The sequence below is a fragment of the Odocoileus virginianus genome, chromosome 34 (genome assembly GCF_023699985.2).
Source record: "Odocoileus virginianus isolate 20LAN1187 ecotype Illinois chromosome 34, Ovbor_1.2, whole genome shotgun sequence".
Classification (NCBI taxonomy): Eukaryota; Metazoa; Chordata; class Mammalia; order Artiodactyla; family Cervidae; genus Odocoileus; species Odocoileus virginianus.
The window spans coordinates 21,573,024-21,600,729 of record NC_069707.1 but is presented as its reverse complement, the minus strand read 5'-3'; the positions used below and the strand labels follow the sequence as shown (position 1 = coordinate 21,600,729).

General features: G+C 41.2%; 1 protein-coding gene and 1 pseudogene across 6 annotated transcripts in view; one reads left to right on the top strand and one right to left on the bottom strand.

Moving 5' to 3' along the window:
- Nucleotides 1-27,706, top strand: part of PHACTR2 (phosphatase and actin regulator 2) — a 291,648-nt gene that overhangs the window by 106,788 nt on the left and 157,154 nt on the right. The window lies entirely within an intron of this gene.
- LOC110127231 (ribosome production factor 1 pseudogene) lies at nucleotides 1,121-2,419 on the bottom strand (annotated as a pseudogene).

Sequence of the window (27,706 nt, the reverse complement as noted above, 5' to 3'; positions counted from 1 at the left end):
AGATAGCCAGTGGGAGCTTGCTGTGTGATGCCGGGAGCTCAGCCTGGTGCTCTGTGACCACCTAGAGCGGTGGGATGGGGTGGGAGGTGGGAGGGAGGCTCAGGAGGGAGGGGTCACATGTGTCCCTATGGCAGATTCACGTTGCTGTAAGGCAGAAACCAACACAACATTGTAATGCAATTTAATTATCCTCCAATTAAAAATAAAAGTTGAAAAACCTATTTAGAGCTCCCCAACTTACTAACATACCTTAAACTGGTATTTCCTAAAATTGGCAAACGCAATTTTGAATGTTTGACTTTTTAACTAATAACTTTTCTCTTATTTTTTAGGGTGATTTTTAGGTTCACAGGAAAACTGAGCTGATAATATGGAGAGTTCCCATTTATTCTTGTCTCCACACATGTACAACTCTCCCTATTATCCACATCCAACACCAGAGTGGTACATTTGTTACAATGGATGGACCTACCTTAACCTGTCATTGTCATCCAAAGTCTATCATGGTCTACATTAGAAATAACCTTTTTTCTTACCAACATGATTTTTCATTTGCTGCATAAATAGTGGTAATTTGTGGCACTTGATACTTTGTCCAGACATGAAAGTTCAGTTCAGTTCAGTTCAGTCACTCAGTTGTGCCCGACTCTTTGCGACCCCAGGGACTGCAGCATGCCAGGCTTCCCTGTCCATCACCAACTCCCAGAGTTTACTCACTCATGTCCCTTGAGTTGGTGATGCCATCAAACCATCTCATCCTCTGTTTTCCCCTTCTCCCCCAGCTTCAATCTTTCCCAGCATCAGGGTCTTTTCAAATGAGTCAGTTCTTTGCATTAGGTGACCAAAGTATTGGAGTTCCAGCTTCAGCATCAGTCCTTCCAATGAATATGCAGGAGTGATGTCTTTTAGGATGGACTGGTTGGATCTCCTTGCAGTGCAAGGGACCCTCAAGAGTCTTCTCCAGCACCACAGTTCAAAAGCATCAATTCTTCAGCACTCAGCTTTCTTTATACATGAAAGAAGTTTCATGAAATCAGTAGTTGGCATTTTGAAAAGGGTCTTGTTTCATAAACTCAAGATAGGCCTGTTCATCACAATCCATTAGTACCCCCTCAGTCCTTTATAAATGGAATTTTCTTCTACTTCTATCCATTTCCCAGGGCTTATGGCCCCATTCATATTCTCCATGAAAGAGAATTCTCCAGAAAGGAATCAAAGGTTCCTTTCTGAAGAGATCCTAATTTTAAGGTAAAACATGGTGCAAGTTCCTAAATTCCCACTTTCTTTTCACTCTTGAATATGTATCTGTGACATCTGAAGAATATATAATCCTGTTGATTGTGGAATGTGGCAACGTGCCTTCCAATAAATGGAGGATTAAGGGGAAAGAGAGTTGCAAACATATATCCAATAGAATGACCCAGTTGTGTTGTTAAAATTGTTCAGAATTATTTCAGGTGTGTGTACTGTTGGGTCTTTGCCTCTTCTCTCTCTCTCTCTCTTTTTTTTTTTTTTGCCTCTTCTCTTAATTTCTTTAACTTCCCTGGTGGTTCAGATGGTAAAGCATCTGTCTACAATGCGGGAGACCCGGATTTGATCCCTGGATCGGGAAGATCCCCTGGAGAAGGAAATGGCAACCCACTCCAGTACCCTTGCCTGGAAAATCCCATGGACGGAGGAGTCTGGTGGGCAATAGTCCATGGGGTCGCAAAGAATCAGACACGACTGAGCGACTCCACTTAAATTTCTTTATGCAGATGAACACTGCTTAAACTGAGCAACTGAGCCGTTTGGCAGCTGACTCAGAATTAATCCATTTGGCATTTTATGATCTTATTAATAACAATCAGATCTGTGAAATCTCTTGAGATGGCACTGTGAAATAATTTTTTCAGAGCCAGTGCTCTTCTGTAAGAAGCATGTGAGTTTGGTATAACTGGAGAGAGATGGTCATAGAGTCGTACTGTCCTCCCATGAGATCACCCTCAGGTAGTGACGAGAATCTTGGGAGGAGTTTGTCTATTGAAGTAAGAAGCAAATTCATCTGTGGCTTCATCATAAACAACCTCTTCATCATTAGGATATATACTATGTTTTCATCATACATTTCACTGGTTGTCAGTGGTCTTGGGTACAGGCTTTGGTGGAACCTTATCACTGAGAGCCTCTCTCTCTGAGTTTTTCTTAACTGCCAACTTTTTCTTCCACTGCTGCTATTTCTACCACACATTAAGTGTCACCATTGTTTCTTCTTAATTTCTGAAATGCTGAAGCCTGGAGGAAAGGCAGCCGGCTTCGGTGGTTAGACCCTACTTTCCGCCACCCCGTCCTCTGCCGCTGCAGCCTCTTGAGTCTCTGCAGGAGTGCCTTTGCGCTTCAGGCCTTTCTTTCTGCTCAAAAGCCACTTTTTTTTTTCCATTTATTTTTTTTCTATTTATTTTTATTAGTTGGAGGCTAATTACTTTACAATATTGTAGTGGTTTTTGTCACATTGACATGAATCAGCCATGGATTTGCATGTATTCCCCATCCCGATCCCCCCTCTCACCTCCCTCTCTACCTGATCCCTCTGGGTCTTCCCAGTGCACTAACCCCGAGCACTTGTCTCATGCATCAGCCTGGGCTGGCGATCTGTTTCACCCTAGATAATATACATGCTTCGATGCTGTTCTCTCGAAACATCCCACCCTCGCCTTCTCCCACAGAGTCCAAAAGTCTGTTCTGTACATCTGTGTCTCTTTTTCTGTTTTGCATATAGGGTTATCGTTACCATCTTTCTAAATTCTATATACATGTGTTAGTATACTGTAATGGTCTTTATCTTTCTGGCTTACTTCACTCTGTATAATGGGCTCCAGTTTCATCCATCTCATTAGAACTGATTCAAATGAATTCTTTTTAATGGCTGAGTAATATTCCATGGTGTATATGTACCACAGCTTCCTTATCCATTCGTCTGCTGATGGGCATCTGGGTTGCTTCCATGTCCTGGCTATTATAAACAGTGCTGCGATGAACATTGGGGTGCATGTGTCTCTTTCAGATCTGGTTTCCTCGGTGTATATGCCCAGCAGTGGGATTGCTGGGTCATATGGCAGTTCTATTTCCAGTTTTTCAAGGAATCTCCACACTGTTCTCCATAGCGGCTGTACTAGTTTGCATTCCCACCAGCAGTGTAAGAGGGTTCCCTTTTCTCCACACCCTCTCCAGCATTTATTGCTTGTAGACTTTTGGATAGCAGCCATCCTGACTGGCGTGTAATGGTACCTCATTGTGCAAAAACCACTTTTGATGTTGAACGTTCTGTGGGTTTTGACAAAAGTATAGTAGTATTACACAGAATAGTTTCACTGCCCTGAAAATCCTCTACACTCTGCCTAGCATTCGTTCTCACCCCTCTATAGCCCCTGACAACCAATAATCTTTTTACTGTCTCCATAGTTTTGCACTTTCCATAATGTCCTGTAGTTTGAATAATACAAACTACTACTTTCATATTACCTTTTTTAAATATTTGTTTCCTGCATGTCTTTTCATGGCTTGATAGCTTATTTCTTATTTACTTTTAGCACTGAATAATATTCCATTGTCTGGATGTACCACAGTTTATTTATCCCTTCACCTACTGAAGGGATAGGTTGCTTCTGAGTTTTGGTGATTATGAATAAAGCTGCTGTAAACTATCCAGATACAGAGTTTTGTACGGACATAAGTTTTCAGTTCATTTAGGGAAATATCTAGAAGCATGATTGCTGGATCATATAGTACGAGTATGTTTAGTTTCATATGAAATTACCAAACTGTCTTCCAAAGTGGCTGTACCACTTTGTATTCCCACCAGCAATGAATGTGAGTTCCTGTTATTCCTCATCTTTATCAGCATTTGGCATGGTGGCCATTCTAATAGATGGGTGTCGTTGCTGTTCATTAGCTAGTTGTGTCTGACTCTTTGTGACCCTGTGGGCTGCAACACGCTAGGCTTCCATGTCCTTCACCATCTCCCGGAGTTTGCTTAAACTCATGTCCATTGAGTCGGTGGTGCCATCCAGCCATCTCATCCTCTGTCGTCCCCTTCTCCTCCTGCCCGCAGTCTTTACCAGCAGCAGGGTATCTTATTGTTGATTTAATTTGCATCTCCTGAGTGACATAGGATGTTGGGCATCTTTTCATATGCTTACTTGCCGTCTATATATTTTCTTTGGAGTGGTGTCTGTTCAGATCCTTTGCCATTTAAAAATTAGGTTATTTTATTTTTGAGTTTTTAGTTCTTTATTTATTTTGAATAACAGTCCTTTATCAGATGTGTCTTTTGCAAATGTTTTCCAGGCTGAGGCTTGAGTTCTCATTCTCCTGACATTCTCTAAAAAAAACGGTTTTAATTTTAATGAAGTCTTATCGACTGCCTTTTGTGGATCTTATCTTTGGTGCTATATCTAAAAAACCATCGCCTTACTCAAGGTCATATGGATGTCTCTCCTTTGTTATCTTTAGGAGCTTTATAGTTCTTGCTTTACATTTAGGTCCAGGATCCATTTTGAGTTAATTTTTATGAGGGCTCTAAGATCTCTGTCTAGATTAACTTTTTTTTTTTTGCATATGGATGTCCAGTTGTTCTTTTTTTTTAATGAATTTGTAAAATATAGGTTTAAGATTGAAGGAGAAGGTTATTTGGCCACCTGATGCAAAAAACCAACTCATTGGGAAAGACCCTGATGCTGGGAAAGATTGAAGGCAAAAGGAGAAGAGGGCGGGAGAGGATGATATGGTTAGATAGCATCACTGACTCAGTGGACATGAATTTGAACAAACTCTAGGAGATAGTGGAGGACAGAGGAGCCTGGCGTGCTGCAGTTCACAGGATCACAAAGCGCTGGATATAGCTTAGCGACTGAACAAGAAGATTATGTGAATTAGAGAGGTGGCTTCTAGTCACCAGAGTGATGCTGGATGCTGTCTGTGTGGACTGACCCAGAAGTAAAAGATTCTTTCTAGAAAAATAATAAATCACTCATTTAATGGGAAAAAAAAAGATTGAAATAGAAACAGTCTTGGTTTAGAAGCAAATATTTTACATATCAAGGTGGTGCCATGAAATGACTCTGACAATTACATTCATTCTATTTTTAGAAAACAATAAAATGCAAATGTGTCCACAGACCTCATTTTTACTGTACTTCAATGGGCCTTCCTGGCAGTGGGTTGCCTTGTAGCTCAGAGGGTAGAGTCTGTCTGCAGTGCAGGAGACCTGGGCTTGATCCCTGGGTTGAGAAGATCCTCTGGAGAAGGAAATCGCACAGTACTTGGGGCTTCCCTGCTGGCTCAGAGGGTAAAGAGTCTGCCTGCAATGCGGGAGACCCGGGTTCAATCTCTGGGTCGGGAAGATCCCCTGGAGAAGGAAATGTCAACCCACTCCAGTGTTCTTGCCTGGAGAACCCCCGTGGACAGAGGAGGCTGGAGGGTTACAGTCCATGGAGTCGCAAAGAGTCGGATACGACTGAGCGACTAATGCTAATGAGTCTTTACTAGGAAAGTAAAATAATCACACGAAGAAAATGACCTAGAAAATTTTAGGTTCCAAGTCCCATTTTCACCTTATTCTGTGTGGTAATTTTAGGAAAAGTATTTCTTTTTTTCATTGCTGACAGCCTAACAATAACAATATAATTATTGAATTGTAACCCTTTTCAAGGAAGGTCTTGATATAGTGGAGGACATATAGAAAGTTGTGGAAAGTTGCTGCCTATTATTGAATTAAAATCCTTTTCAGGGAAGGTTCTGATGTATCATATATCCTAAACTCTCTTCCAGAAAGTTGCAGCCTAAGAATGTGCTATTCTCTTCAAAGACTGTAATTAAACAAATATATATTCCCTCTGTCTGATCTTACCAGAATGGGAACACAGTCCTAATCATTCAGTGAGAGAGCAGTTTTGCTACAAATGAAATTTGCACTTTTCCTTTTTGGTATGTAGCATCCTAAATATTTGAAGCTGGTGTTTATACACTTAGAGGCTATTGAAGAAAAGCTGGTGTGATTTTGACATTGAGGTCTCAGGGCGAGCTGTGACTCAAGCTACTGATCAGTTTGTGTTCATTGTATGCTAAGTGTTCACAACAAAGGAGCCTGGTGATGGTGAGGCTGAGTCAGTAAGATGATTTATCTCTTGTCTATTCCATTGGAGAATGAACCTTGGACTCACGCCAAGATGATAAAAGCCAGCAGCATCTATGTTCTAAGGTGTCAGGCTGATGACTGCACAGCTGGGCGTGTGCAGAGTGCTGCGGGCAAACCCTGGGTGATTTGCGTGCCACAAATATTTGTTCATTGGATCTGGCTGGCAGAGGAAACAGAAATTGCAGTGGATATCAAACATGGTCTTGTCCCCATGGGATCTCATTGCCACAAATTGACAGCTCTTCACCAATTAAAAAATCAGCACCAGTATTTAAGTTTTTTCATTTTTTTAGGAAGAACAAGCTAATTTAGATAATCCTAGGAATTGAAGTAATTTCTATGCACAGAACATTTACCTACTATAAGAAAATGAAATCTTTTTTAGATTCACTATTAGCATTAAAATGGCCTTATGTATTTAAACATATGACATTTATTCTCTACTTATTTGCAGAGAGCAGGTGTTATCTCACTTACATACAGTGTATCTTTTCTTTTTTTTAAGCTCAAATTGGATTATACTTTTTATCATATATCAATAATTTCTAACTTAACAATATCTCTTGGCTATCCATCTATGTTGATATGTATGAATATTTTAAATACTGTTCCATTATTTGGACATACCCAAATATATTTAACTAGTTCACCTTTGTTGGGGGCATTTAGGATTTCTTTGTGTGTGTGTTTTCTATTACAAAAATGCCACACAAAGCACATATTCAGAAATCTTCTTCCTCTTAAATATGTTTATAGGACAAGAGAAGAAAAAATAAAGAGCATAGGAAACATAGTGTGTTTCCTATGAGTGTGTTTCCCGAGTGTGTGCTCTGTCACTCAGCCATGTCTGACTCTTTGTGAACCCACAAACTGTAGCCCGCCAGGCTCCTCTGTCCATGGGATTTCCCAGGCAAGAATATTGGAGTGGGTTGGCATTTCCTCCTCCAGGGGATCTTCCCAACCCAGGGATCAAACCCGTGTCTCCTCACATTAGCAGGTGGATTCTTTACCACTGAGTCACCTGGAAGCTCCCAGGAAACATTATGATATTTAGTTTTTCTTGGGCTGGCCATCTATCTGTTTCTAATCCTCAATATATTCTCAGTGATTAATGTTTCCTAAATAGTATTTGTTTTCTCTGCTGCAAAACAAATGACCACAAAGTTAGCAACTTAAAGCAACACACATTGTCTCACAGTTTTTATGCATTAAAAGTCTATGCACACCTTAGCTGGGTCCTCCCCAAGACTGCAGTCAAGGTGACAGGTGGGGTGGGTTTATATCTGGCAGCTCTATGGAAGAAAGGTCAGCTCCCAAGTTCACTCATGTTGTTGGCAGAAATAAGTTCTTTGCCGCTTTAGGACTCATGGCAGCTTGCTTCTTCAAAGTCAGCAAAGACGGCAAGACTCTAAAGCAAGTCTGTTATCAAGGCAGGCGTCACAAAAACCTAACCTAAACACAGGAGAACCAGTCCATCACCTCTGCCATATAAGATCACATGGTCATGGGAGCAGCATCTCATGTTGCACCATATCTTTGCCATGTTATGTTGATTAGAAGCAAGTCCCTGGCCTCACCCATACTCAAGGGGATTACACCAAGGTGTGAGTCCAAAAAGAGAATTATTATCTTGAATTCACATTTTATTTTATGTTCATGTAGATTGCCCAATTTTACTTTACAATCTAAATAATATTTGACCCCTTCAAAATGAATCAAATTGTTCTGAGGGAAAAGTCTTTGAGTTTTGGTGTGATAAAACTGAATCAATGTGAGAGAGGTGACTAAATCTCCATCAGATGGTAGAGAATCCAACATAAGTAAAGATAGAGATGACTCAAGCAATATGATTGACAGGCGTGATCTAATTGATCAAATAGATCTAGGTAAATTCCTCTTCAGCCCACACAAACATATACAAATATTGGTTGTTTACTAAATCACAGAAGAAATTTTAAGAACTTTAGAGGATTGATTTAATGCTGAAAACATGCTCTCACTACAATGCAATTAAATTAGGAGTAGATATGGCTGCCATAAAGATAGTGTGTTATGAGTCCTAGCCTGAATGAATGACACTTGTTATTGATATCTTCGCTTTACTCCATTGATTGTCATTTTATACTTGTCTTTATGGTGCTGTAAATTCCATGGGAAGGACTTCTAACATAGATTCGTTGGGTCAGGAACTCTTCCTGGAAAAGTAACTCAGACTGAAACCCAAAGTATGGACAGACGAGCAAAGTCAACCTGGAGAATCAGAGTGCAACAGAATAAAATAATATCCTCAGGCAGAAACCCTGAGGAGAGAGAATGGGAAGCAACTTGCTGTCTGGGGTAAAGTGCAGAGATGGAAGAGAGATGAGCCTAAAGATGAGGCTGGAAGCTAAAGCAGATTTAATAGAACTCATACTTCTAATATACGAATATGGCACTCCTTAATTTGAAAATCACTGCAGATGGTGACTGCGGTCATGAAATTAAAAGACGCTTACTCCTTGCAAGGAAAGTTATGGCCAACCTGGATGGCATATTTAAAAGCAGAGACATTACTTTGTCAACAAAGGTCCGTCTAGTCAAGGCTATGGTTTTTCCAGTAGTCATGGATGGATGTGAGAGTTGGACTACAAAGAAAGCTGAGTGCTGAAGAATTGATGCTTTTGACTTGTGGTGTTGGGGAAGACTCTTGAGAGTCCCTTGGACTGCAAGGAGATCCAACCAGTCCATCCTAAAGGAGATCAGTCTTGGGTGTTCATTGGAAGGATTGATGTTGAACCTGAAGCTCCAATACTTTGGCCACCTGACGTGAAGAGCTGATTCATTTGAAAAGACCCTGATGCTGGGCAAGATTGAGGGCAAGAGGAGAAGATGACGACAGAGGATGAGATAATTGGATGGCATCACCAACCCAATGGACATGGGTTTGGGTGGACTCCAGGAGTTGGTGATGGACGGGGAGGCCTGGCCTGCCTGCTGCAGTTCATGGGGTCACAAAGAGTTGGACATGACTGAGCGACTGAACTGAACTTGAAAAATATTAAAGATATTATTAAAATACAAAAAGCATTCTTGGACAGTTGTGCAGTGAGTTAAAAGGTGCCCTCCCCCAAAGATATGTCCATATCCCAACCCCAAGAACCTGTGAATATGAGCTTATTTGGAAAAAGGGTCATTGCAGATATAATTGCGTTAAGGATCTTGAGGTGCGATCCGCCTGGATTATCCCGTGGGCCTTAACTCCAGTGATAAATGTCCTTATGAGAAACAGAAGGGAAGATGTGTGTGTGTTAGGTCACTTCAGTTGTGTCCGACTCTGTGCGACACTATTGATTGTAGCCCATCAGGCTCCTGTCCATGGGATTCTCCGGGCAAGAATACTGGAGTGGATGCCCTCCTCCAGGGGATCTTCGACTCAGGGATGGAACCCACGTCTCCTGCATTGGCAGGTGGATTCTTTACCCCTCGTGCCACCTGGAAAGCTTAGAGGAGGAGTTAAAGACACATATAGGAGAAGGCCTGTGAAGACAGAGGCAGAGAGGTAAGAACTATGTGGCCACATGCCAAGGAATGCCTGGAGCCAGAAGCTGGAAGAGCCCTGGAATGACGTTCCCCCAGAACCTTTGGAAGGAGCACTGCCCTGCTAACACCGTGATGTTGGGCCTCTCGCCTCCAGAACTGTGAGAGAATAAATTTCTGCTGTTTATGTTACCAAGTTTGTGATCATTTGTTATAACAACCACAGGAAACTAATGCAAGTTGCATAGATGAAATTTAGTTCTGTTTTCTTCTTGCAATGCCAAAGAAGGCTTTAGATCTTTATGCAGATGACTAAGTAATAGTGTTTTTCCCACTCCTTTGTGGTCAAAGCTACCTAGAGGCAAGTTACATTACAGCCGACATGGGGTCAGGGAAACTGTATCATTGTTCTGATTGTCAGGAGACCCTTGATTCAGAATGACCTTTCTATTTCACATACAGTATCTCCACATTCTTGGTGAGGTCAGATACACTGGCATTGTACTGGTTCAGTTACACAATAAACAGTATTTCAATCAAGGCCCTATTATTTTTAAGCACCAGGTTTCTATAATACTGTCTTATTAGGGACCAGTTTTTAATTGTCTGAATTGAAAATAAGCTTGCTTTTGAAAGTACTCAGAGAACCTAAAAAAAAAAAAAAGATCAATTGGCCAGAGCAATGAAGAGCTATGTTAACACAAGTGAATAACATTTATGAGTAAAGCGAACATTTCATTTGAGTCAAGAGTTTGAACAGTCTCATCCTCACTGCCCTCATTAGACCTGGCGATCCGGGGTTCTGGTTTGGGCATGTTGTCTGTCTGTGTGATGTATGGACTTGTGTCCCTCCCAAGTCCATATTGGCTGAGGTCCTAACCCCGTCTCAGAATCGGGTCCTTACAGATATAATTAGTTAAGATGAGGTCACTATGGTGGGCCTTAATCTGATACAACTGATGTTCTTTAAAAAGGGGGAAAATTGGACACAGAAAGACACAGGGACAAACAGCCTATAAAGATGGAGAGAGAGAGCAAGTGATGCTTCTACAAACTACAACGTGCCAGCAAATCACCAAAGGTGACGGGAGGGACCCGAAACAGATTCTCTCTTTCTCAGGACTGCTTTTTCTTGGGCTTTCAGCCTCCAGAACTGTGAGACAATAAATTTATGTTGTTTAAGCTGCCCAGCTTGTGGTACTTGGTGATACAACAGCCCTAGCAAGTTAGTACGGTTTGCTTCCTATTAATTTGCTTGAGAATTGTGTGTGAGCACCAAGACAACTCATGAAAATAGGAAGGAAAAGACTCAATTTATATTATATTTCGGATGATTTCATCCTAAATTACTTTATAATTAATTATATAAATATATATTATATTAATATATTGTATTGCACACATAATAATTAATGCATTGTTATTTTATAGACATATCATCCTTAAGCAATTTATATAAATTTCTGCTTAAACAGGTCTTTTTTTTTAGTGTGAAATGTACACATAATCTATCCACTGACTCACTGAGTGGTTTCAGAGTTGTATTGGAATAAGATATAATCTCAAACCAAATCTAACTTTACTTATATTTGGAAAATATTTTAATGCCCCAATTCAGAAATATTTTAAAAAACCAATAGATAGTGTCATATTGTGAACAGGTTATTTAGGAAAATTGGTTGATTTGTAGCTCAAAAATAATTAACATTTGGGTTTAGCTCAGTTTGGAATTGAGTAAATTTTGGTAACTTTTTTTGTGTATGGAGTCAAGTTATTGATCATAACAGTATTCTATCAATTGATCATGACAGTGGATTATAATGAATTATTTCATTTATCTCTGGATATTGAGCCAGGATAATGTACCTAACAATGAACTTTGAAATTTAGTTCTACAAAGCAGTGCTATCCCTGGAGTAAAATAGAGGTATAAGTATAAAACTCACTATGTGCATGGCTCAAAAATGTTCAGGTCTGGATAATGACATTTAATTTTCACCTTTGCTTGCCATTTAAAATCAGATCTCTAGGCATTTTTAATCTAACTCTTTAAAATGTTAAATGTTTTATTTGAAATGCACATTTAGTTTATAAGTAGCAATTTAGTGTTCTGTTTCCATGATGCATTGATATTAAATAAAGCCCTGGAAAGAAGTAATTTATTACAACTTGTTTCTCCTTTGTACAAGTCCCTATATGGACTTGATGTTGCTTGCTGGATATCAAAGGAGATTAGAGGCAGCATGAATTCAGATGAAAGAATAAGCATCTGCCTCTCCTAGGATTTTCAATTAAAAATTTTTTTGTCTCGTTAAAGAAAAGTAACAACAGAATTCTAAATAAAACACAAATTTAAAGAGCTAAGTAATGTTCCTTAAATGTTTAATAGCTGATACTTCCAGCTATTAAACATTTATACGTTTTCCGTTGTACTGAAAGTAAAAGTCAACTTACTTGTTGAATACCTAAAATACACTGAAATTTTACACCATAATAAGTTATCAGTCTGTACTATTATGACATAGTTACACCCAAATGACTTTTCATGACATGTACTTGAGCTCTTTTAAGACTTAGTTTTCATAATAGAAGATATGGGTTGTTTATTTAAAGTTAGATTCAGTGATAGAGGGTATGTTTGTAATTATATGCTTTAGGTCCAGTCTGTATAGGGTGCTCAGTTGCTCAGTCATGTCTGATTCTTTGTGACCCCATGGACTGTAGGACTGTAGCCTCCCAGGCTCATCTGTCCATGGAATTTTCCAGACAAGAATACTGGAGTGGCTTGCCGGTTCCTACTCCAGGGGATCTTCCCAACCCAGAGATCGAAGCAGTATCTCTTATGCCTCCTGCACTGGTAGGCAGATTCTTTACCACTAGCACCACCTGGAAAGTCCTTTAGGTCTGATATCTCCAACTTCAAAATGTGACTATAATGAAAGATTCTTGCAGATTTGTTTTAGCGGGGGGTAAATTCCTCACAGGAGGGAAAAACTTCAGGTGCATATATTAAGAATGATCGTGTTGGCGTTTATAATTCTCCATCTTTCCCATTGTTTGAGAATATAGATGTCTGACCTATGAGATAATTTTTGTTTTATGGTAATGTCTTTGAAATCAATAGAAAACAAATACATTTTAGTAAGTAGAGTTTGGCATTATTAATGAACAATTTGGAGGAGTCTACATATATCTCACCTCATGCAATACACAATAAAAAATTACAAGTGAAATAAAGATTTACATGTGAAAAGTAAAGTGAAAGTTGCTCAGTAGTGTCCAACTCTTTGCGACCTCATGGACTATACAGTCCATGGAATTCTCCAGGCCAGAATACTGGAGTGGGTAGCATTTCCTTTCTCCAGGGGATCTTCGCAACTCAGAGATCAAACCCAGGTCTCCTGCATTGCAGGTGGATTCTTTACCAGCAGAGCCACAAGGGAAGCCCAAGAATACTGGAGTGGGTAGCCTATCCCTTCTCCAGCAGATCTTCCCGACCCAGAGAAAAGTAAAAGTTCTAGAAGAAAATATGAAAAAAGTGTATTACATACCACTGGAGTATGAAAGCCATTCCTTAATGCAACACTTATATCAGAAAACATAAAAGAAATGATTGAAAAGTTTGAGTACCTATACATGTAAACTGATGCTCTGTAAGAAAAGATACATTTTTAAAAACTGGGGGAAATATTTCTGCATGGGTAACCACGTCAGAAACAATGGCATGAATACTTCAAAAACCTTTTACATATTAAAATGTATGTTCTCCTACAAACATATGGATACCAAGGCGGACGAGGGTAGGATGAATTGAGAGATTGGAATTGACATATATACACTATTGATACTATGTATAGAATATATAACTAATAAGAACCTATTGCATAGCACAGGAAAGCTCTACTCAATGCTTTGTGACAACCTAATTGAGAAAGAAATCCAACAAAGAGGAGATATATGTATACGTAAAGCTGATTCACTTTGCTGTACAGGAGAAATTACAACATTGTAAAGCAACTATACTCCAATAAAAATTAATTTAAAAATAAAAACAGAAAGTAGATAAAATATATGTTCTCTAGTCCTTTAACAGATATTTAAATAATCTCCTGATATGTCTGAAGTCATAGGCTGGGAGATTCAGATTAGACTCAGGTGAGTCCTTCAAACGGCCCCAAATCTAGTTTCATTTCCATTGTGAGTATCTGTCCATAAATGTTTATCTTGAATTTATAAAACTATATCCCACTCTAAAACCTCTAAATAGAGTAGGTGTTATCTAACATTAATGTCATAATGACTTTTAAAGATAACTAAATTAAGTAACTTCCAAGTATCTGTGATATAATGACTGACAGACCTCTAGGACCTAATTGCCTTTATTTGACAGACATATACAAACACATATACATGTTTGTTAATGTAATATGGTCACTTCTCAGACATAACTTCATCCTTCCAATAGAACTGAAAAAGTGTCCCACTTTTCAGGATTGAATCACAGCCCCCTTTTCTGTGTTCATGGAACAAATAGAGAAAATAGACATCTGTTTTTCTTGAACTGTCAAGAAGGGTACATGCGCTCTGACCTCACTTTAAATTTAACCAAGTATATAGAAGAACTTGAGGCTGCTCTAAATGCTTCTCAAGGAATTTCCCCCAAGCACTAATATCTGAACAGCCTGAAAAAATATGCAAGAAAAACCTCTGTCTCCCCTAACATGAAGTTATGCTCAGCATGCTAACTATAAGGCCAGGGCTTAGTTTCAGAACAACCAAAGAACATTTTCCCATTCTTTGTGATGTTTCTGCTAAAATAACAGTCTTATGATTCTTCTTCTTCTCTATAGTCAACATTTCTTAAGTGCTACAGTGGGGTGAGACTTGCTTCTAAAGATTTAAGCATGTGTTTTGAGCAAGGCTTTACCATCCTGTCAACAGTAACTTTTTTTAAAAAACATGCTATTAACAGTTACATCTTCTTAAAGGACTAAAAGGAACAAAACAAAATATTCTAGGTCTCTATTAAAATGTAAAATCTTCTGTGGTGACCACTTAACTAGTGACCTCTGCTGATAACTGGAAATATTACAACATGATTGCTTCTCGGAAGAAAAGCTATGGCAAACCTAGACAACATATTAAAATGCAGAGACATTACTTTGCTGACAAAGGTCTGTCTAGTCAAAGCTGTGGTTTTTCCAGTAGTCATGTATAGATGTGAGTGTTGGACCATAAAGAAAGCTGAATGCTGAAGAATCGATGCTTTTGAACTGTGGTGTTGGAGAAGACTCTTGAGAATCCCTTGGACTGCAAGGAGATCCAACCAATTCATCCTAAAGGAAATCAGTCCTGAATAGTCATTGGAAGGACTGATGTTGAAGCTGAAACTCCCAATACTTTGGCCACCTGATGTGAAGAACTGACTCATTGGAAAAGACCCTGATGCTGGGAAAGGTTGAAGTCAGGAGGAGAAGGGGAGGGACGACAGGGGATAAGATGGTAGGATGGTGTCACAGACTCGATGGACATGAGTTTGAGCAAGATCTAGGAGTTGGTAATGGACCAGGAACCCTGGCATGCTGCAGTCCATGGGGTCACAAAGAGTCAGACAGAACTGAACTGAACTAGTTCACTAGTACTGAGCCAGTACTAAGTGATACCTGTTGCAATAAGCACTTCACATAATTTTGATATTACCTCCATTGTCCAGGAGAGAAACCAGGATTCAGAGAGGTTAACACACTTGCTGAGTTCTCATCGCAAGATCCAAACCCAGAACAACCTGACTTTAAACACTGTTCTTAACCAGTGATCTACTTTCCTCTCAAAGTTACTGCAATAGAGGGGAAAAATTTAACACGTGTCTGTTCATTCACACCGACAGTGTGCTAGGCCCTTGACTAGTCTCTACGGATACAATGGTGAACACTGGCTAGGTCCATGCCTTTGTAAGCTTGCATTTGTTTCAGATGTATAAATACCTGATAATAGTTAAGTGGTGGCTCAGTCGGTAAAGAGCCTGCCCACAATGTGGGAAACCAGGGTTCAATATCCGGGTTTGGAAGATCTTCTGGTGAGGGGAAGGACAACCCACTTCAGGATTCTTGCTTGGAGAATTCCATGGACAGATGAGCCTGGTAGGCTACAGTCCATGGGGTCACAAAGAGTCAGACACACCTGAGTGACTAACACTTCCACTTAATGGGAGGAAAAGAAAGGAAAGTAGACAGACCTTATGAGAGGGACAACTTTCTATAGATGCAGAGAAGCCTCCTTGAGAATTGTTGGCTTGTGGGAGACCTTGGAGGAAGTGAAGATGAAGGATGGATGAAGTCATGCAGCTATTTGGAGAGAGAAGCATGTGTGAAGGAAGGAACAGTGAAGCCCTGAGGTGGGAACACGCTTGTGTTTGAGGAAAATAAGGACTGCCAGTGTGGCTGGAGAGGGGAGAGGGAAGGAAAGGATGAGTGGGAATGAGGACATAGAGCCAATCTGTGGGCTTTGTAGCCCATGGTGAGAGTTTACATTTTTTTTTAACATATGCAATAGGAACCCATTGAAGGGTTGGGCATAGTGGAGAGACTGGGTCTCAGTAACCCTGGCTTTTGGAGGACATGCTCTCAAGGGAACTATAGAGAAAATAGGAAGGGCAGTTAAGATGCTGCCCTCATCCCTCAGAGAGAGTTGAAGGCTGAGATGCATGCAGCATCAGCAGTGGGAAGACTGGAGAGTGGTTGCATTTGGGGTCTATTTTGAGAATCCAGGGGATTTACTGTCTAGCTGAGGATATGGATAAAACTCACAACAGACCAATCAAACAATACAGATGGTGTTCTATTAAAAACTGCACTGTAGGGACGTCCCTGGTAGTCCAGGGGTTAAGACTCTGTGTTTCCACTGTAGGTTTGATTCCTGGTTGGGGAACTAAAATCACACATGCTGCAGGTAGGACCAAAAGGGAAAAAAAAGAGAGAACTGTGTTGTTAGCTGCAGATTCTTCCAGTATCTCCTGTATATCCTTGCAGAAGGCAAGATCTGGTCCCAGTGGTGGGTGTTTTGAGATAGGGGAAGGTTGTTACAGTCCGTTTGCATTTCCCTGGAGAGCTCATTTGGGCTTCCCTGATAGCTCAGCTGGTAAAGAACCCACCTGCAATGCAGGAGGCCCTGGTTTGATTCCTGGGTCAGGAAGATCCTCTGGAGAAGGGATAGGCTACCCGCTCCAGTATTCTTGGGTTTCCATGGTGGCTCAGCTGGTAAAGAATCCACCTGCAATGCTAGAGACCTGGATTTAGTCACCCATTTGCCTGATTAATTAATGAGAGTTCATCAGGTAGAGTGGTTGGTAGAGAATCCACCTTCCAGTGCAGGAGACTCAAGAGACATGGGTTCAATCTCTGGGTCAGGAAGATCCCCTGGAGTGGGAAACGGCAACCCACTCCAGTATTCTTGCCTGGAGAATCCCATGGACAGAGGAGCCTGGTTGGCTATAGTCCACAGGGTCTCAAAGAGTCAGAAACGACTGAGCATGCAGGCATGCATAATAGAATTCTCAGAAGAATGAAATCCAAAAGACAAAAGGATAGCAAATGGATCTGATTTTCTACGGGGTGGGGTGGAGAGGAGGGACAGAAGCAACAAAGCATTGCTGATTTAGAGTGGAGGCTGTGATCCGTGCGGCAGATGAGAAAAGACAGGAGGTGCAGAGAGGTGAAGAAACCTGAAGGCACTGGTGATGCTGCTGACCAGGTGGACTCTTTAATCAATAGAAACTGGTAAGAGGCCAGACAAGATGTTCAGGAAAGGTTTTACTGGGACTTATACTACTACACAATTGCACTCATCTCACACGCTAGCAAAGTAATGCTTAAAATTATCCAAGCCAGGCTTCAACAGTATGTGAGCTTCCAGATGTTCAAGCTTGATTTAGAAAAGGCAGAGGAAGCAGAGATCAAATTGCCAACATCCATTGGATCATCAAAAAAGCAAGAGAGTTCCAGAAAAACATCTACTTCTGTTTTATTGACTATGCCAAAGCCTTTGACTGTGTGGATCACAACAAACTGTGGAAAATTCTGAAAGAGATGGGAATACCAGACCACCTGACCTGCCTCCTTGAAATCTGTATGCAAGTCAAGAAGCAACAGTTAGAACTGGATATGGAAAAACAGACTGGTTCCAAATCAGGAAAGGAGTATGTCAAAGCTATATATTGTCACCCTGCTTATTTAACTTCTGTGCAGAATACATCATGTGAAATGCTGGGCTGGATGAAGCACAAGCTGGAATCAAGATTGCTGGGAGAAGTATCAATAACCTCACATATGCAGATGGTACCACCTTTATGGCAGAAAGCAAAGAGGAACTAAAGAACCTCTTGATGACAGTGAAAGAGGAGAGTGAAAAAGCTGGCTTAAAACTCAACATGCAAAAAAACAAAGATCATGGCATCCAGTCCCATTACTTCATGGCAAATAGATGGGGAAACACTGAGATGCTTTATTTTTGGGGGCTCTAAAATCACTGCAGATGGTGATTGCAGCCATGAAATTAAAAGACGCTTGCTCCTTGGAAGAAAAGCTATGACCAACCTAGAGATCATATTAAGAAGCAGAGACATTACTTTGCTGAAAAAGGTCCATGAAGTCAAAGCTGTGGCTTTTCCAGTAGTCATGTATGGGTGTGAGAGTTGGACTATAAAGAAAGCTGAGTGCTGAAGAATTGATGCTTTTGAACTGTGGTGTTGGAGAAGACTCTTGAGTGTCTCTTGGACTGCAAGGAGATCCAATCAGTCAATCATAAAGGAAATCAGTCCTGAATATTCATTGGAAGGACTGATGCTGAAGGTGAAACTCCAGTACTTCGGTCACCTGATGTGAAGAACTGACTCATTGGAAAAGACCCTGATTCTGGGAAAGACTGAAGGCGGGAGAAGGAGACGCCAGAGGATGAGGTGGTTGGATGGCATCACTAACTCGATGGACATGAGTTTGAGTAAGCTCTGGGAGCTGGTGAGGGACAGGGAAGCCTGGTGTGCAGCAGTCCATGGGGTTGAAAGAATCAAACACGACTGAGTGACTGAACTGAACTGATGCTGCTGCAGGCAGAGACAGAGATGGGAGGGAGGGAGGGAGGGGTTGGCAAGCTGGCTCCTGGTCTGGGAGGGCAAGGGTGGGTCGAGGGGCCGGGCTGGGGGGGTGGCTTGGATGGTCTGCCCCCTCCCTGGATGGTGCTGTGTGCAGAGGGCACACCCCGTCTGTGCCCCCACTCCTCAGACGCAGCAGGTGGGTTTTTGGTCTTTTTATATCTTATTGTTCATAATGTGCCCCAATTGCACACATACAGAGTTATTTTTAGTCTCTTATATTTTCTTTGTATTTTGTCGCCTTGAGATGTTTGTCTAGGTGCAAGCACCGCAGCAAAGCATCCCAGGCCCCAGGTTTCAGGCCCCAGCCTCTGTCAGTGAGGTCGGTAGTCTGAGGTAGAAGGAGTTAAGAACGGGTGGGTTTTTCCAGGCTCGAAGGCACTCATTCTCTAACTGAGGCCTGTGGGTACAGTGGAAGGGGCAAGCCAGCTCTCAGTTTGCTGAGGCGGGTGGACAGGGGGGCCTTTTTTCCCACAATGACTCCTTCTCCCCAGAAGTGTGTGTGTGTGTGCGTGTTGGCTCAATAAAGCCGACCAGATCTTGTCTCCTCTTGTGGTTTCCTGTGCCCAACCAACCACAATCCAAAGTCAACAGCTTTTCCTTCCTCTCTTCCTTTCTTTTTGTATGTTCGTTTATAAACACCGACATTCAAGCTCAAAGGCCAAGGAAGGTATGGAACGAGCCTAAATCAGAGAAAATTTAAGAGGTGCACAAATGAGGTTTTTTGCCTCAATTTTAAAGTGTTGGTAGGCTTTGTAGATTCTCATTCATACTTAAAGAAGGGTATGTGTGTGTGTGTTTTCAGGGCCAAGAGTTTGCTAGAGAACTCTAGGATGTTTGACCAAAAAGGAGAGAAAGCCATTACCTAATACACTCATGTCTTGAAGTGTGTTTTTTCCCTTCCCATTTAAAATAATTGAAATATAAGTGATCTACAGTACTAGGTTTGTTCTAGGTACACATCATATTGACTTGATATTTCTATATATTACAAAATGGTCACCACTGAAATGAATTTTTAAGCACAGATGAGTTTTGGGTGTCTTTGTAATTAAATGTGAAATCCTCAATAAAAAAATGTTTCAGCTTCTTCCAAGAAAATGAAACTTCACCTAACTGCATCAGATTCCAACGTTGAGCTAAACAAGGGTACTTGAGCACCTGCTTCTTTTCCTGTATCTGCTTAATTGATTTAGCTGAAGGGCTTTTCAGTGAACATTTCTCAAATGAAAAATCTCTTCCTAGTGACTCATTTTTCCCTGTGAGAGGTGAGAATTACCTGTAGATATCGTGAATACACATGTGTGCTTGGCTTTTGCGTCTCTGTTACACAGGTTCCTTCTGAACTGGGTCAGTTTGCAGGTCTTATCACAAAGCTCAGAGTTTTGGGAACCCGACTGTGGGGCTAATAATTCCTGTTGATGAAAGTGAGCAGCCCTCAGAATTCCTGAATAACCTGTAAGGTAGACAGAACTGAGAGTGATTTTATCAGCAGCAGTGACATGTACACCCAGGGGCTGAAATGAGGCTGAGCGCCCACCTGAAGCTAAGCCTTGGCGGTCACACCTGGCCTGTTTGTCTCTTGGTAGATGGGGTGTGTATGTGTGTGTGTGTGAGAGATAATAATTCATAGCATCTGAAATTCAGTGGATTTTTGGCAGCCACGCTCAACAGGATAATTCATGAGCCTGGTGCAGGCAGGGTCCCAGCCCCATCTCGGGAACATCCCTGTTATTTCCGGCAAGCTTTAGGCCGGAAGTTCCTGGCAGACAATAGAAAAGCACCAGGTGTTCCCAGCGGCAGCCTCCTTCTCCTCCCTTAAACACTGTGTTTGGCAGGTTTCCCGAAAGAGGAGAGGTGCGCTTGGCTGCACGTGCCTGGTTGCATGTGGTGTCTGTCACCTCGCTGCAGGAGCGTTTGTCCCGGACGCCTCTGCAACCGGCTGTCTCTGAGGCGTCCTGTGCGATTAAGCTTTGACCCTTTGGGACAAGGCCAGTCACGGGGCACGCCAGGAAGCTGACTCGCGCTTAGAAACCAGGCTGCTTTGAGGTTTCACTCTGGATTTTGGAAAAGCTGTTAAAGTGGGTTGGTCTTTCCACCTTCGTGTAATGAAGGCTGGGCTTCTCAAGTGGCTCAGCGGTAGAGAAACTGCCCGCCTATGCAGGAGACACGGGTTTGATCCCTGGGTCGGGAAGATCCCCCGGAGAAGGGAATGGCACCTACTCCAGTACTCTTGCCTGGAGAATTCCGTGGACAGAGGAGCCTAGAGGACTTACAGTCCATAAGTCATACAATCCGCTAAGTCAGACACCACTCAGCGACTGAGCTCAGGCAGACACAACGAAGGCTGCTCTGACTCCTCTCTGTGAATTTCACCTTCTTACTTGGAATGAGACAATGGATTGCTTTTCCATCGCTGCTGCTAAACTTACCTTAATAGCCTGTAGAAACATGAAGCTAAAATCTCCAAACTGTTTCTTATAGAGCTTTAAGGACTGGTAGTTTACTACTGACCTGAAAGAATGAACACGCTTTCCACATGCCAAGTTTATTTGTGGAGAAGTCATTTATATATGCAATACATGGAAGAATATTGAGAGTCTCAGGCTTTCCAGGTGGCTCAGTGATAAAGAATCTGCCTGCAGTGCAGGAAACTCGGAGACCCCTCTTCGATCGCTGGGTCAGGAAGATCCCCTGGAGAAGGAAGTGATATTCCTGCCAGAGAAATCCCATGGACAGAGGAGCCTGGTGGGCTACAGTCCATGGGGTTGCAAAAGAGTTGGACGTGACTTAGCAACTAAATAACAACAACAATTGAAGCCTGGAAATAAACTCTCACATTTACGGAAAATTGGTTTTTCAACAAGGATAAATTGGCTGTCAAGATACTTTAATGGAGAAGAGAACCGTCTTTTCAATAAATGGTGCCAAGGAAACTAGATATCCACATACCAAAGAATGAAGTAGGAACTCAATCTCACATCATATTTAAAAATATTAACTCAAAATTGACTGAAGATCTGAATGTAAAAGCTAAAACTATAACACTCTTAAAAGAAAACATAGATATAAATCTTTAAGATCTTGAATGAGGCAATCATTTCTTAAGTATGATACTTATTTCTTAAGTATGGACCACTTGGTGGTCCAGTGGCTAAGACTTGAGCTCCTAGTGCAGTGATCTCAGGTTTGATCCCTGGTTAGGGAACCAGACTCCACATGCTGCAAAAAAAAAAAAAAAAAAGATATCAGACTCAAAAGAAAAAATAGATAACTTGGATATCATCAAACTAAAAGCTTTTGTGAGTCAAAGGATATGTTGTAGAAAACATTCCTGAAATAATTAATCATAGAGTTATAATATGACCAGCAGTTTCACTCCTAGGTATATGCACAAAAAATGAAAATATGTTTCACAGAAACTTGTTCATGAATTTCATAGAAGCATTATTCATAGTAACCCCACAGTGGAAACAATGCAGATAGCCATCCAACAAATAAATGGATAAAAGCATATAGTATCTATACACAATGGAATATTATTTGGCAATAAAAAGAAATGAAATACTGTGCTACAACAGTGCTACATATGTGCTACAACACAGATGGCCCTTGAAAACATTGTACTTCATTAAAGAAGGCCACATGTTGCATTCCATTTATATAAAGTCCAGAATAGGCAAATTCCTAGAGACAGAAGGTGCCTTTAGTGGTTGCCTGGGGCTGGGGAATGGTGGGGAAATGGAGAGTGATGCTAGCAGGTAGGGAGTTTCTTGGGGTGATGAAAATTTCTAAAATTGGTTGTAATGATAGTCACACAACTGTGTGAATAATAAAACCATTTAATTATAGACTTTAAATGGATGACTTGTATGCTATGAGAATTACATCTCAGTTAAGATGTTATACGGACTTCCCTGGCGGTCCAGTGGTAAAGACTCCACCCTCCCAACGCAAGGGGCACCGGTTTTAATCCCTGATTGGGGAACTAAGATCCCACAGGCTGCCTGGCATGGCCAAAATAAAAGATGTTATAATAAAGCAACCATAGAAAATAGATTGTTGTTGTTTAGTCGCTAAATTGTGCCCGACTCTTGTGACCCCGTGGACTGTAGCCCCCCCAGGCTCCTCTGTCGCGGGATTCTCCAGGCAAGAATACTGGAGTGGGTTGCCGCTTCCTCCTCCCCCCCTGGGATCTTTCTGGCCCAGGGATCGAACCCGGGTTTCCTGCACTGCAGGCGGATTCTTTACCTCTGAGCCACCAGGGAAGCCCACATAGGTGAGGTAACATTGTCATCTGTCCTCAATGTTATTACAGTATTTTTTTTTTACAATATTTTTTGAACATATTCCTTACATAGGATATCACACCCCCATGACTTACATAAATACCTACAAGTTTGAACAGCTTAATCCTCTTCACCTGTTTTACCTGGCACCACACTGCCCTTGCTTCTGGCAACAGCCACACATTTGTTCTTCAAATCTATGAATCTGTTTTCATTGTTTTTTGGTTTTGTTTCTTATATTCCACATATAAATAGATCACACAATATTTGTCTATGTCTGACTTCTTTCACTTAGCATAATATCATCTATAGCCATCCATGTTGTTGCAAATGGCTAGATTTTCTTTATAATAAATCTGAGTATAATAAATGGCTGAGTCATATTCTAGGTTGTGTGTGTGTGTGTGTGTGGTGTAGAGATTAGCTGATGCCAAACTTTTCCAAAGTGGCTTGTACCTATGACACTCTAGTCAGCATGGAACAAAAGTCTGCTACTTCCACATCCTCAACACTTGATACTGACCAAATTTTAAGTTTTTATCTTTCTAATGGATGTGAAAAAAATAGATGGGTAGAGAGGATGGACTCTGTTATTAATTGTAGTTTTCCTCTATTTTTCTTTCTCCTCTCCTGGCCTTCATCTGCCTTTCCAGATGTTTTTTTAGAAGAAAGCAAAGATTTATAACTCATTGTGGGAACCATAGGATTTGTGAGAAAAAGCTAGAGATACAGACGGCTGCATACACTGTGTACTTTTAAGATTTCCTTTTTGTTCATGTTTCCAACTTAATTCTTAACTTTGCACCTATTACCACATACTAGCTCTTCTCTTCTCTTGCAGAGAGATGGAAGAGCTTTGGAATCTTTAATGAAATCTCAGTTTCTTGGTCAAATCTATCTACCGAGAATCAAATATAGTTTACTTTTCACCAAACATGCCTTCAACAAATTGCCACGTGAGAGGCAGAGGAAAGCAGAGAGTACACAGATGTGCTCTTTCCCCTACTTTATGGCAAAAATTATATCTCTGTCAAGATCAAAGAGTCCTTTATTCCACCAGCTGAACTTCTTACCCTAAGCTGGGGAACTGTTATCAAGTAAGGAACATCAATGGAGGGAAGAGAAAATCACAGGATAAAACACGTTTTTAGGTGTTCTTCTCTAAGCCGAGCTGCGGAGCAGAGCATTGGTACAGAGCATGGGGCACGGTTGCCTGATGGGATGCACCCTGGGATGTCGGCCTATTCTTGCCTAGACCTGGGCAACTGACTTTAGCAACTCAGTTGTCTCCTGTGAGCCTAAGCTCCCTTTGTCATTGAACTGAGGGATCTCAAGTCTTTCCTAGATCTAAAAATCTAGACTTTATGCTTTCATAATCTGATCTAGAATTCTTTGAATGATCAATGCTAAATGAGCATGTGTTGGGTGCTCATTCATGTCTCACTCTTTGCAACACCATGGACTGTATCCCTCCAGGCTCTTCTGTCCATGGAATTTCCTAAGCAGGAATACTTGAGTGGGTTGCTATTTCCTACTCCAAGGGATCTTCCTGACCCAAGGATCAAACCCATGTCTCTTGCGTTGCCTGCATTGGCAGGTGGATTCTTTACCACTGTGCCATTTGGGAAGGCTGCTACATGTGCATACAGGTAGATAAATCTATAGTTGAATGAACACTGTACCCAATACTTGGAGTAATGAGTAAATGTCATAAAAGAAGCAATCTCATGACTTTTCTCAGGCCTCTGGAGCTGTAACTGATTAGCATAGCATTTTTTTTCCATTTATTTTTATTAGTTGGAGGCTAATTACTTCACAATATTGTAGTAATTTTTGCCATACATTGACATGAATCAGCCATGGATTTTTAAAAAACTTTTTATTTTATATTGGAGTACAGTCAGTTAACAGTGCTGTGATAGTTTCAAGTGGAAAGCAAAGGGACTCAGCCATACACATGCATGTATCCATTAGCATGGCATTTTAAGTTAATGTCTCAAAAAGAAAGGGCAAGTCTGTTAGTTTGGTGACCCACAAGAAGATGAGCACAACAGACGTCAATTTCCGAACTTAGTATATAAAGCTAATTACCAGGTTCCAAATGAATAGAGGCTCAGTTGGCCATAGTGAAACTTTAAAATATATCCAGTGTTGACTGATAAGTTCTATTTGAACCAAATTTGATATGGTTACTTTTCTTTTTCTGCTTGGGATATAATTTATATACGTGAAATACCCAGATTTTAAGAGAACAGTTCAGTGAGTTTTGACAATTGCATACCTACTTATATGCAGCCTACACCCCTATCAAGATACAGAGTATTCCCAACCCCACAAAACCTCATGGCTCCTCCCGGTCAGTCCCTACCCAAAGAAAAACACGATTGTAATTTCTTTCTCCTACTATTAGTTTTTCCAGTCCTAGAACTCTATCAGTGGACTCATACAACATATATCCTTCTGTGTCTATCTGCTTTCACTCAGTAAAGTGGTTTTGAGGGTCATCCATTGAGTCTTTTATCAGCAGTTTCTCACAGGTTGGATTCCCTGGAAAGAGACAATGATTAGCCTGCCGGGCATTTATTAAGGAGGCCTCTTGGGATCTAAGGCTTTGGAAGGGAGGGAAAGAAACAGGATTGAGCAGAGTGAGAAGTGAAACTTCTGACAGCACTGACACCAGCTCTGGCTGGTCCCCTGGGGAGCTCTCGGCGTCAGCCGCCACGGGTGCATGGGTGGCCGGCGGTAGAATTCTCGCCTGCCCATGGGGGCATTGGGGCTGAATGCCTGTCAGAGTAATTTCCAGTTGCCCCCACTCCCATGTCAATCTGGCCTTGGACAGGGGCTGCTTCTCCAGGAAGAGGTTGGTACTTTGGGTAAGAGTCTTTGTTTCAGCCAGGAAAATATGCCCCTTCCCCAGATGGGCTGACTGCTGAGGTCTGTCTTCCCGGAACAGCCCCAGCAGGTGGAGAAGTAAGTCCTTCAATTCTGAGGGGAGTGGGCAGCACAGTGCTTTATGTCTGAGTAGTATTCCACCAATGGACACACCAAATTATATTCATTCACTCCTTCTTCTGGTCATGGGCAGTTGATCTGTTCCAACTTGGAGGTTATTATGAATAAAGCTGCTATGGATGTTCTTGAACAGTCTTTTTATGGATATATGTTTTCATTTGTCTTGGATAAATGCTGAGAAGTAGAATTTCTCTCTGGTAGGATAGGTGCATGTTTAACCTTACAGAAAATGCCAGGCCAGGTTTCCAAATTCCAAATTGTAATTTTACACCCCTACCAACAATGTATGAAAATCCCAGTTGCTGTATATTCTTGCCAGCACTTGATATGGTTGATCTTTTTAATTACATACAGAAAAGCCTCAAAAAGTATCCTGATCACTTAGATGGAAATATCAGAAGGGATTTCTGCTTGGGTTAGAGTTTAGACTAGACAGATTCTAAATTTATGATATACAGGAAGCACAATTTCATATATATTTCTATAGCAAAAATCACATTTAACTTGTTGACTTCAAGTCCTTTGTTGTTTTGGTGATGTACTGCCATATCCAAATTTATTTCAAAATTAGTTTAAATTTTTGAAGTTCAGATTAAATGTGCACTTAAAGCTTAACCTGTAGTTGAACCTCCCTTAGAGGTAAGGTTTCTCTCTATTTTTTCGCAGGGGATGCAACTGATTTATTTTTCTTAATGTTTACTTCTATTTTTAAAAACATACATTTATTTAAATTTTATTTATTTTTGGCCGTGCTGGGTCTTCGTTGCTGTGTGGGCTTTCTCTGTAGTTGCGGAGAGCAGGGGCTAACTCTCCAGTTGTGGCGCTCAGACTTCTCAATGCGGTGACTTCTGTTACGGGGCACAGGCTGTAAGGCGTGCAGGCTTCAGTAGTTGCAGATCAAGAACTCCAGAGTGCAGGCGCAGTAGTTGTGGCGCACAGACTTAGTTGCCCTGTGGCATGTGGGTACTTCCCGGACCAGGGATCGAACTCACGTCTCCTGCATTGTAAGGCAGATTCTTAGCCACTGAGCCATCAGGAAAGCGCACCTCTCCTTTTTATTTATTATTTATTTGGCTGTGCTGCGTCTTTGTTAGGCCATGTGGGATCTTTGCTGCAGCATGCCAGCTTTCAGTCGTGGCAAGTGGAATCTAGTTCCCTGACCTGAGATTGGATCTGGGCCCCCTGCACGGGGAGTGCCGAGTTTTAACTGCTGGACCATGAGGGAAGTCCTTGGTAAGCTTCTCTTGTACTAGAAAATGAATTACAGTACTCAGGTTCTTTTTCCTAACAGCTTCCTTCAACAGAGTATATTTAGATATTATGACTTAATAGCAGCTAAGTTTTACTGATTAGATACTATATGCAAGACAAGGCCATGTTCTAATCTGTTCACATGTGTTACATCACTTAATCCTTACACTTGATTCAGAAGTACTATTATTATTACCCCCAATTTTACCAATGAAAAAAGGATAGGGAAAGATGGACCTGCTTCATTCAATAAATATTGATTGATTGCCACCAACTTGCAAAGAGATAAGGTGTTTAAAAAAAACTTTTCCTTGGGGA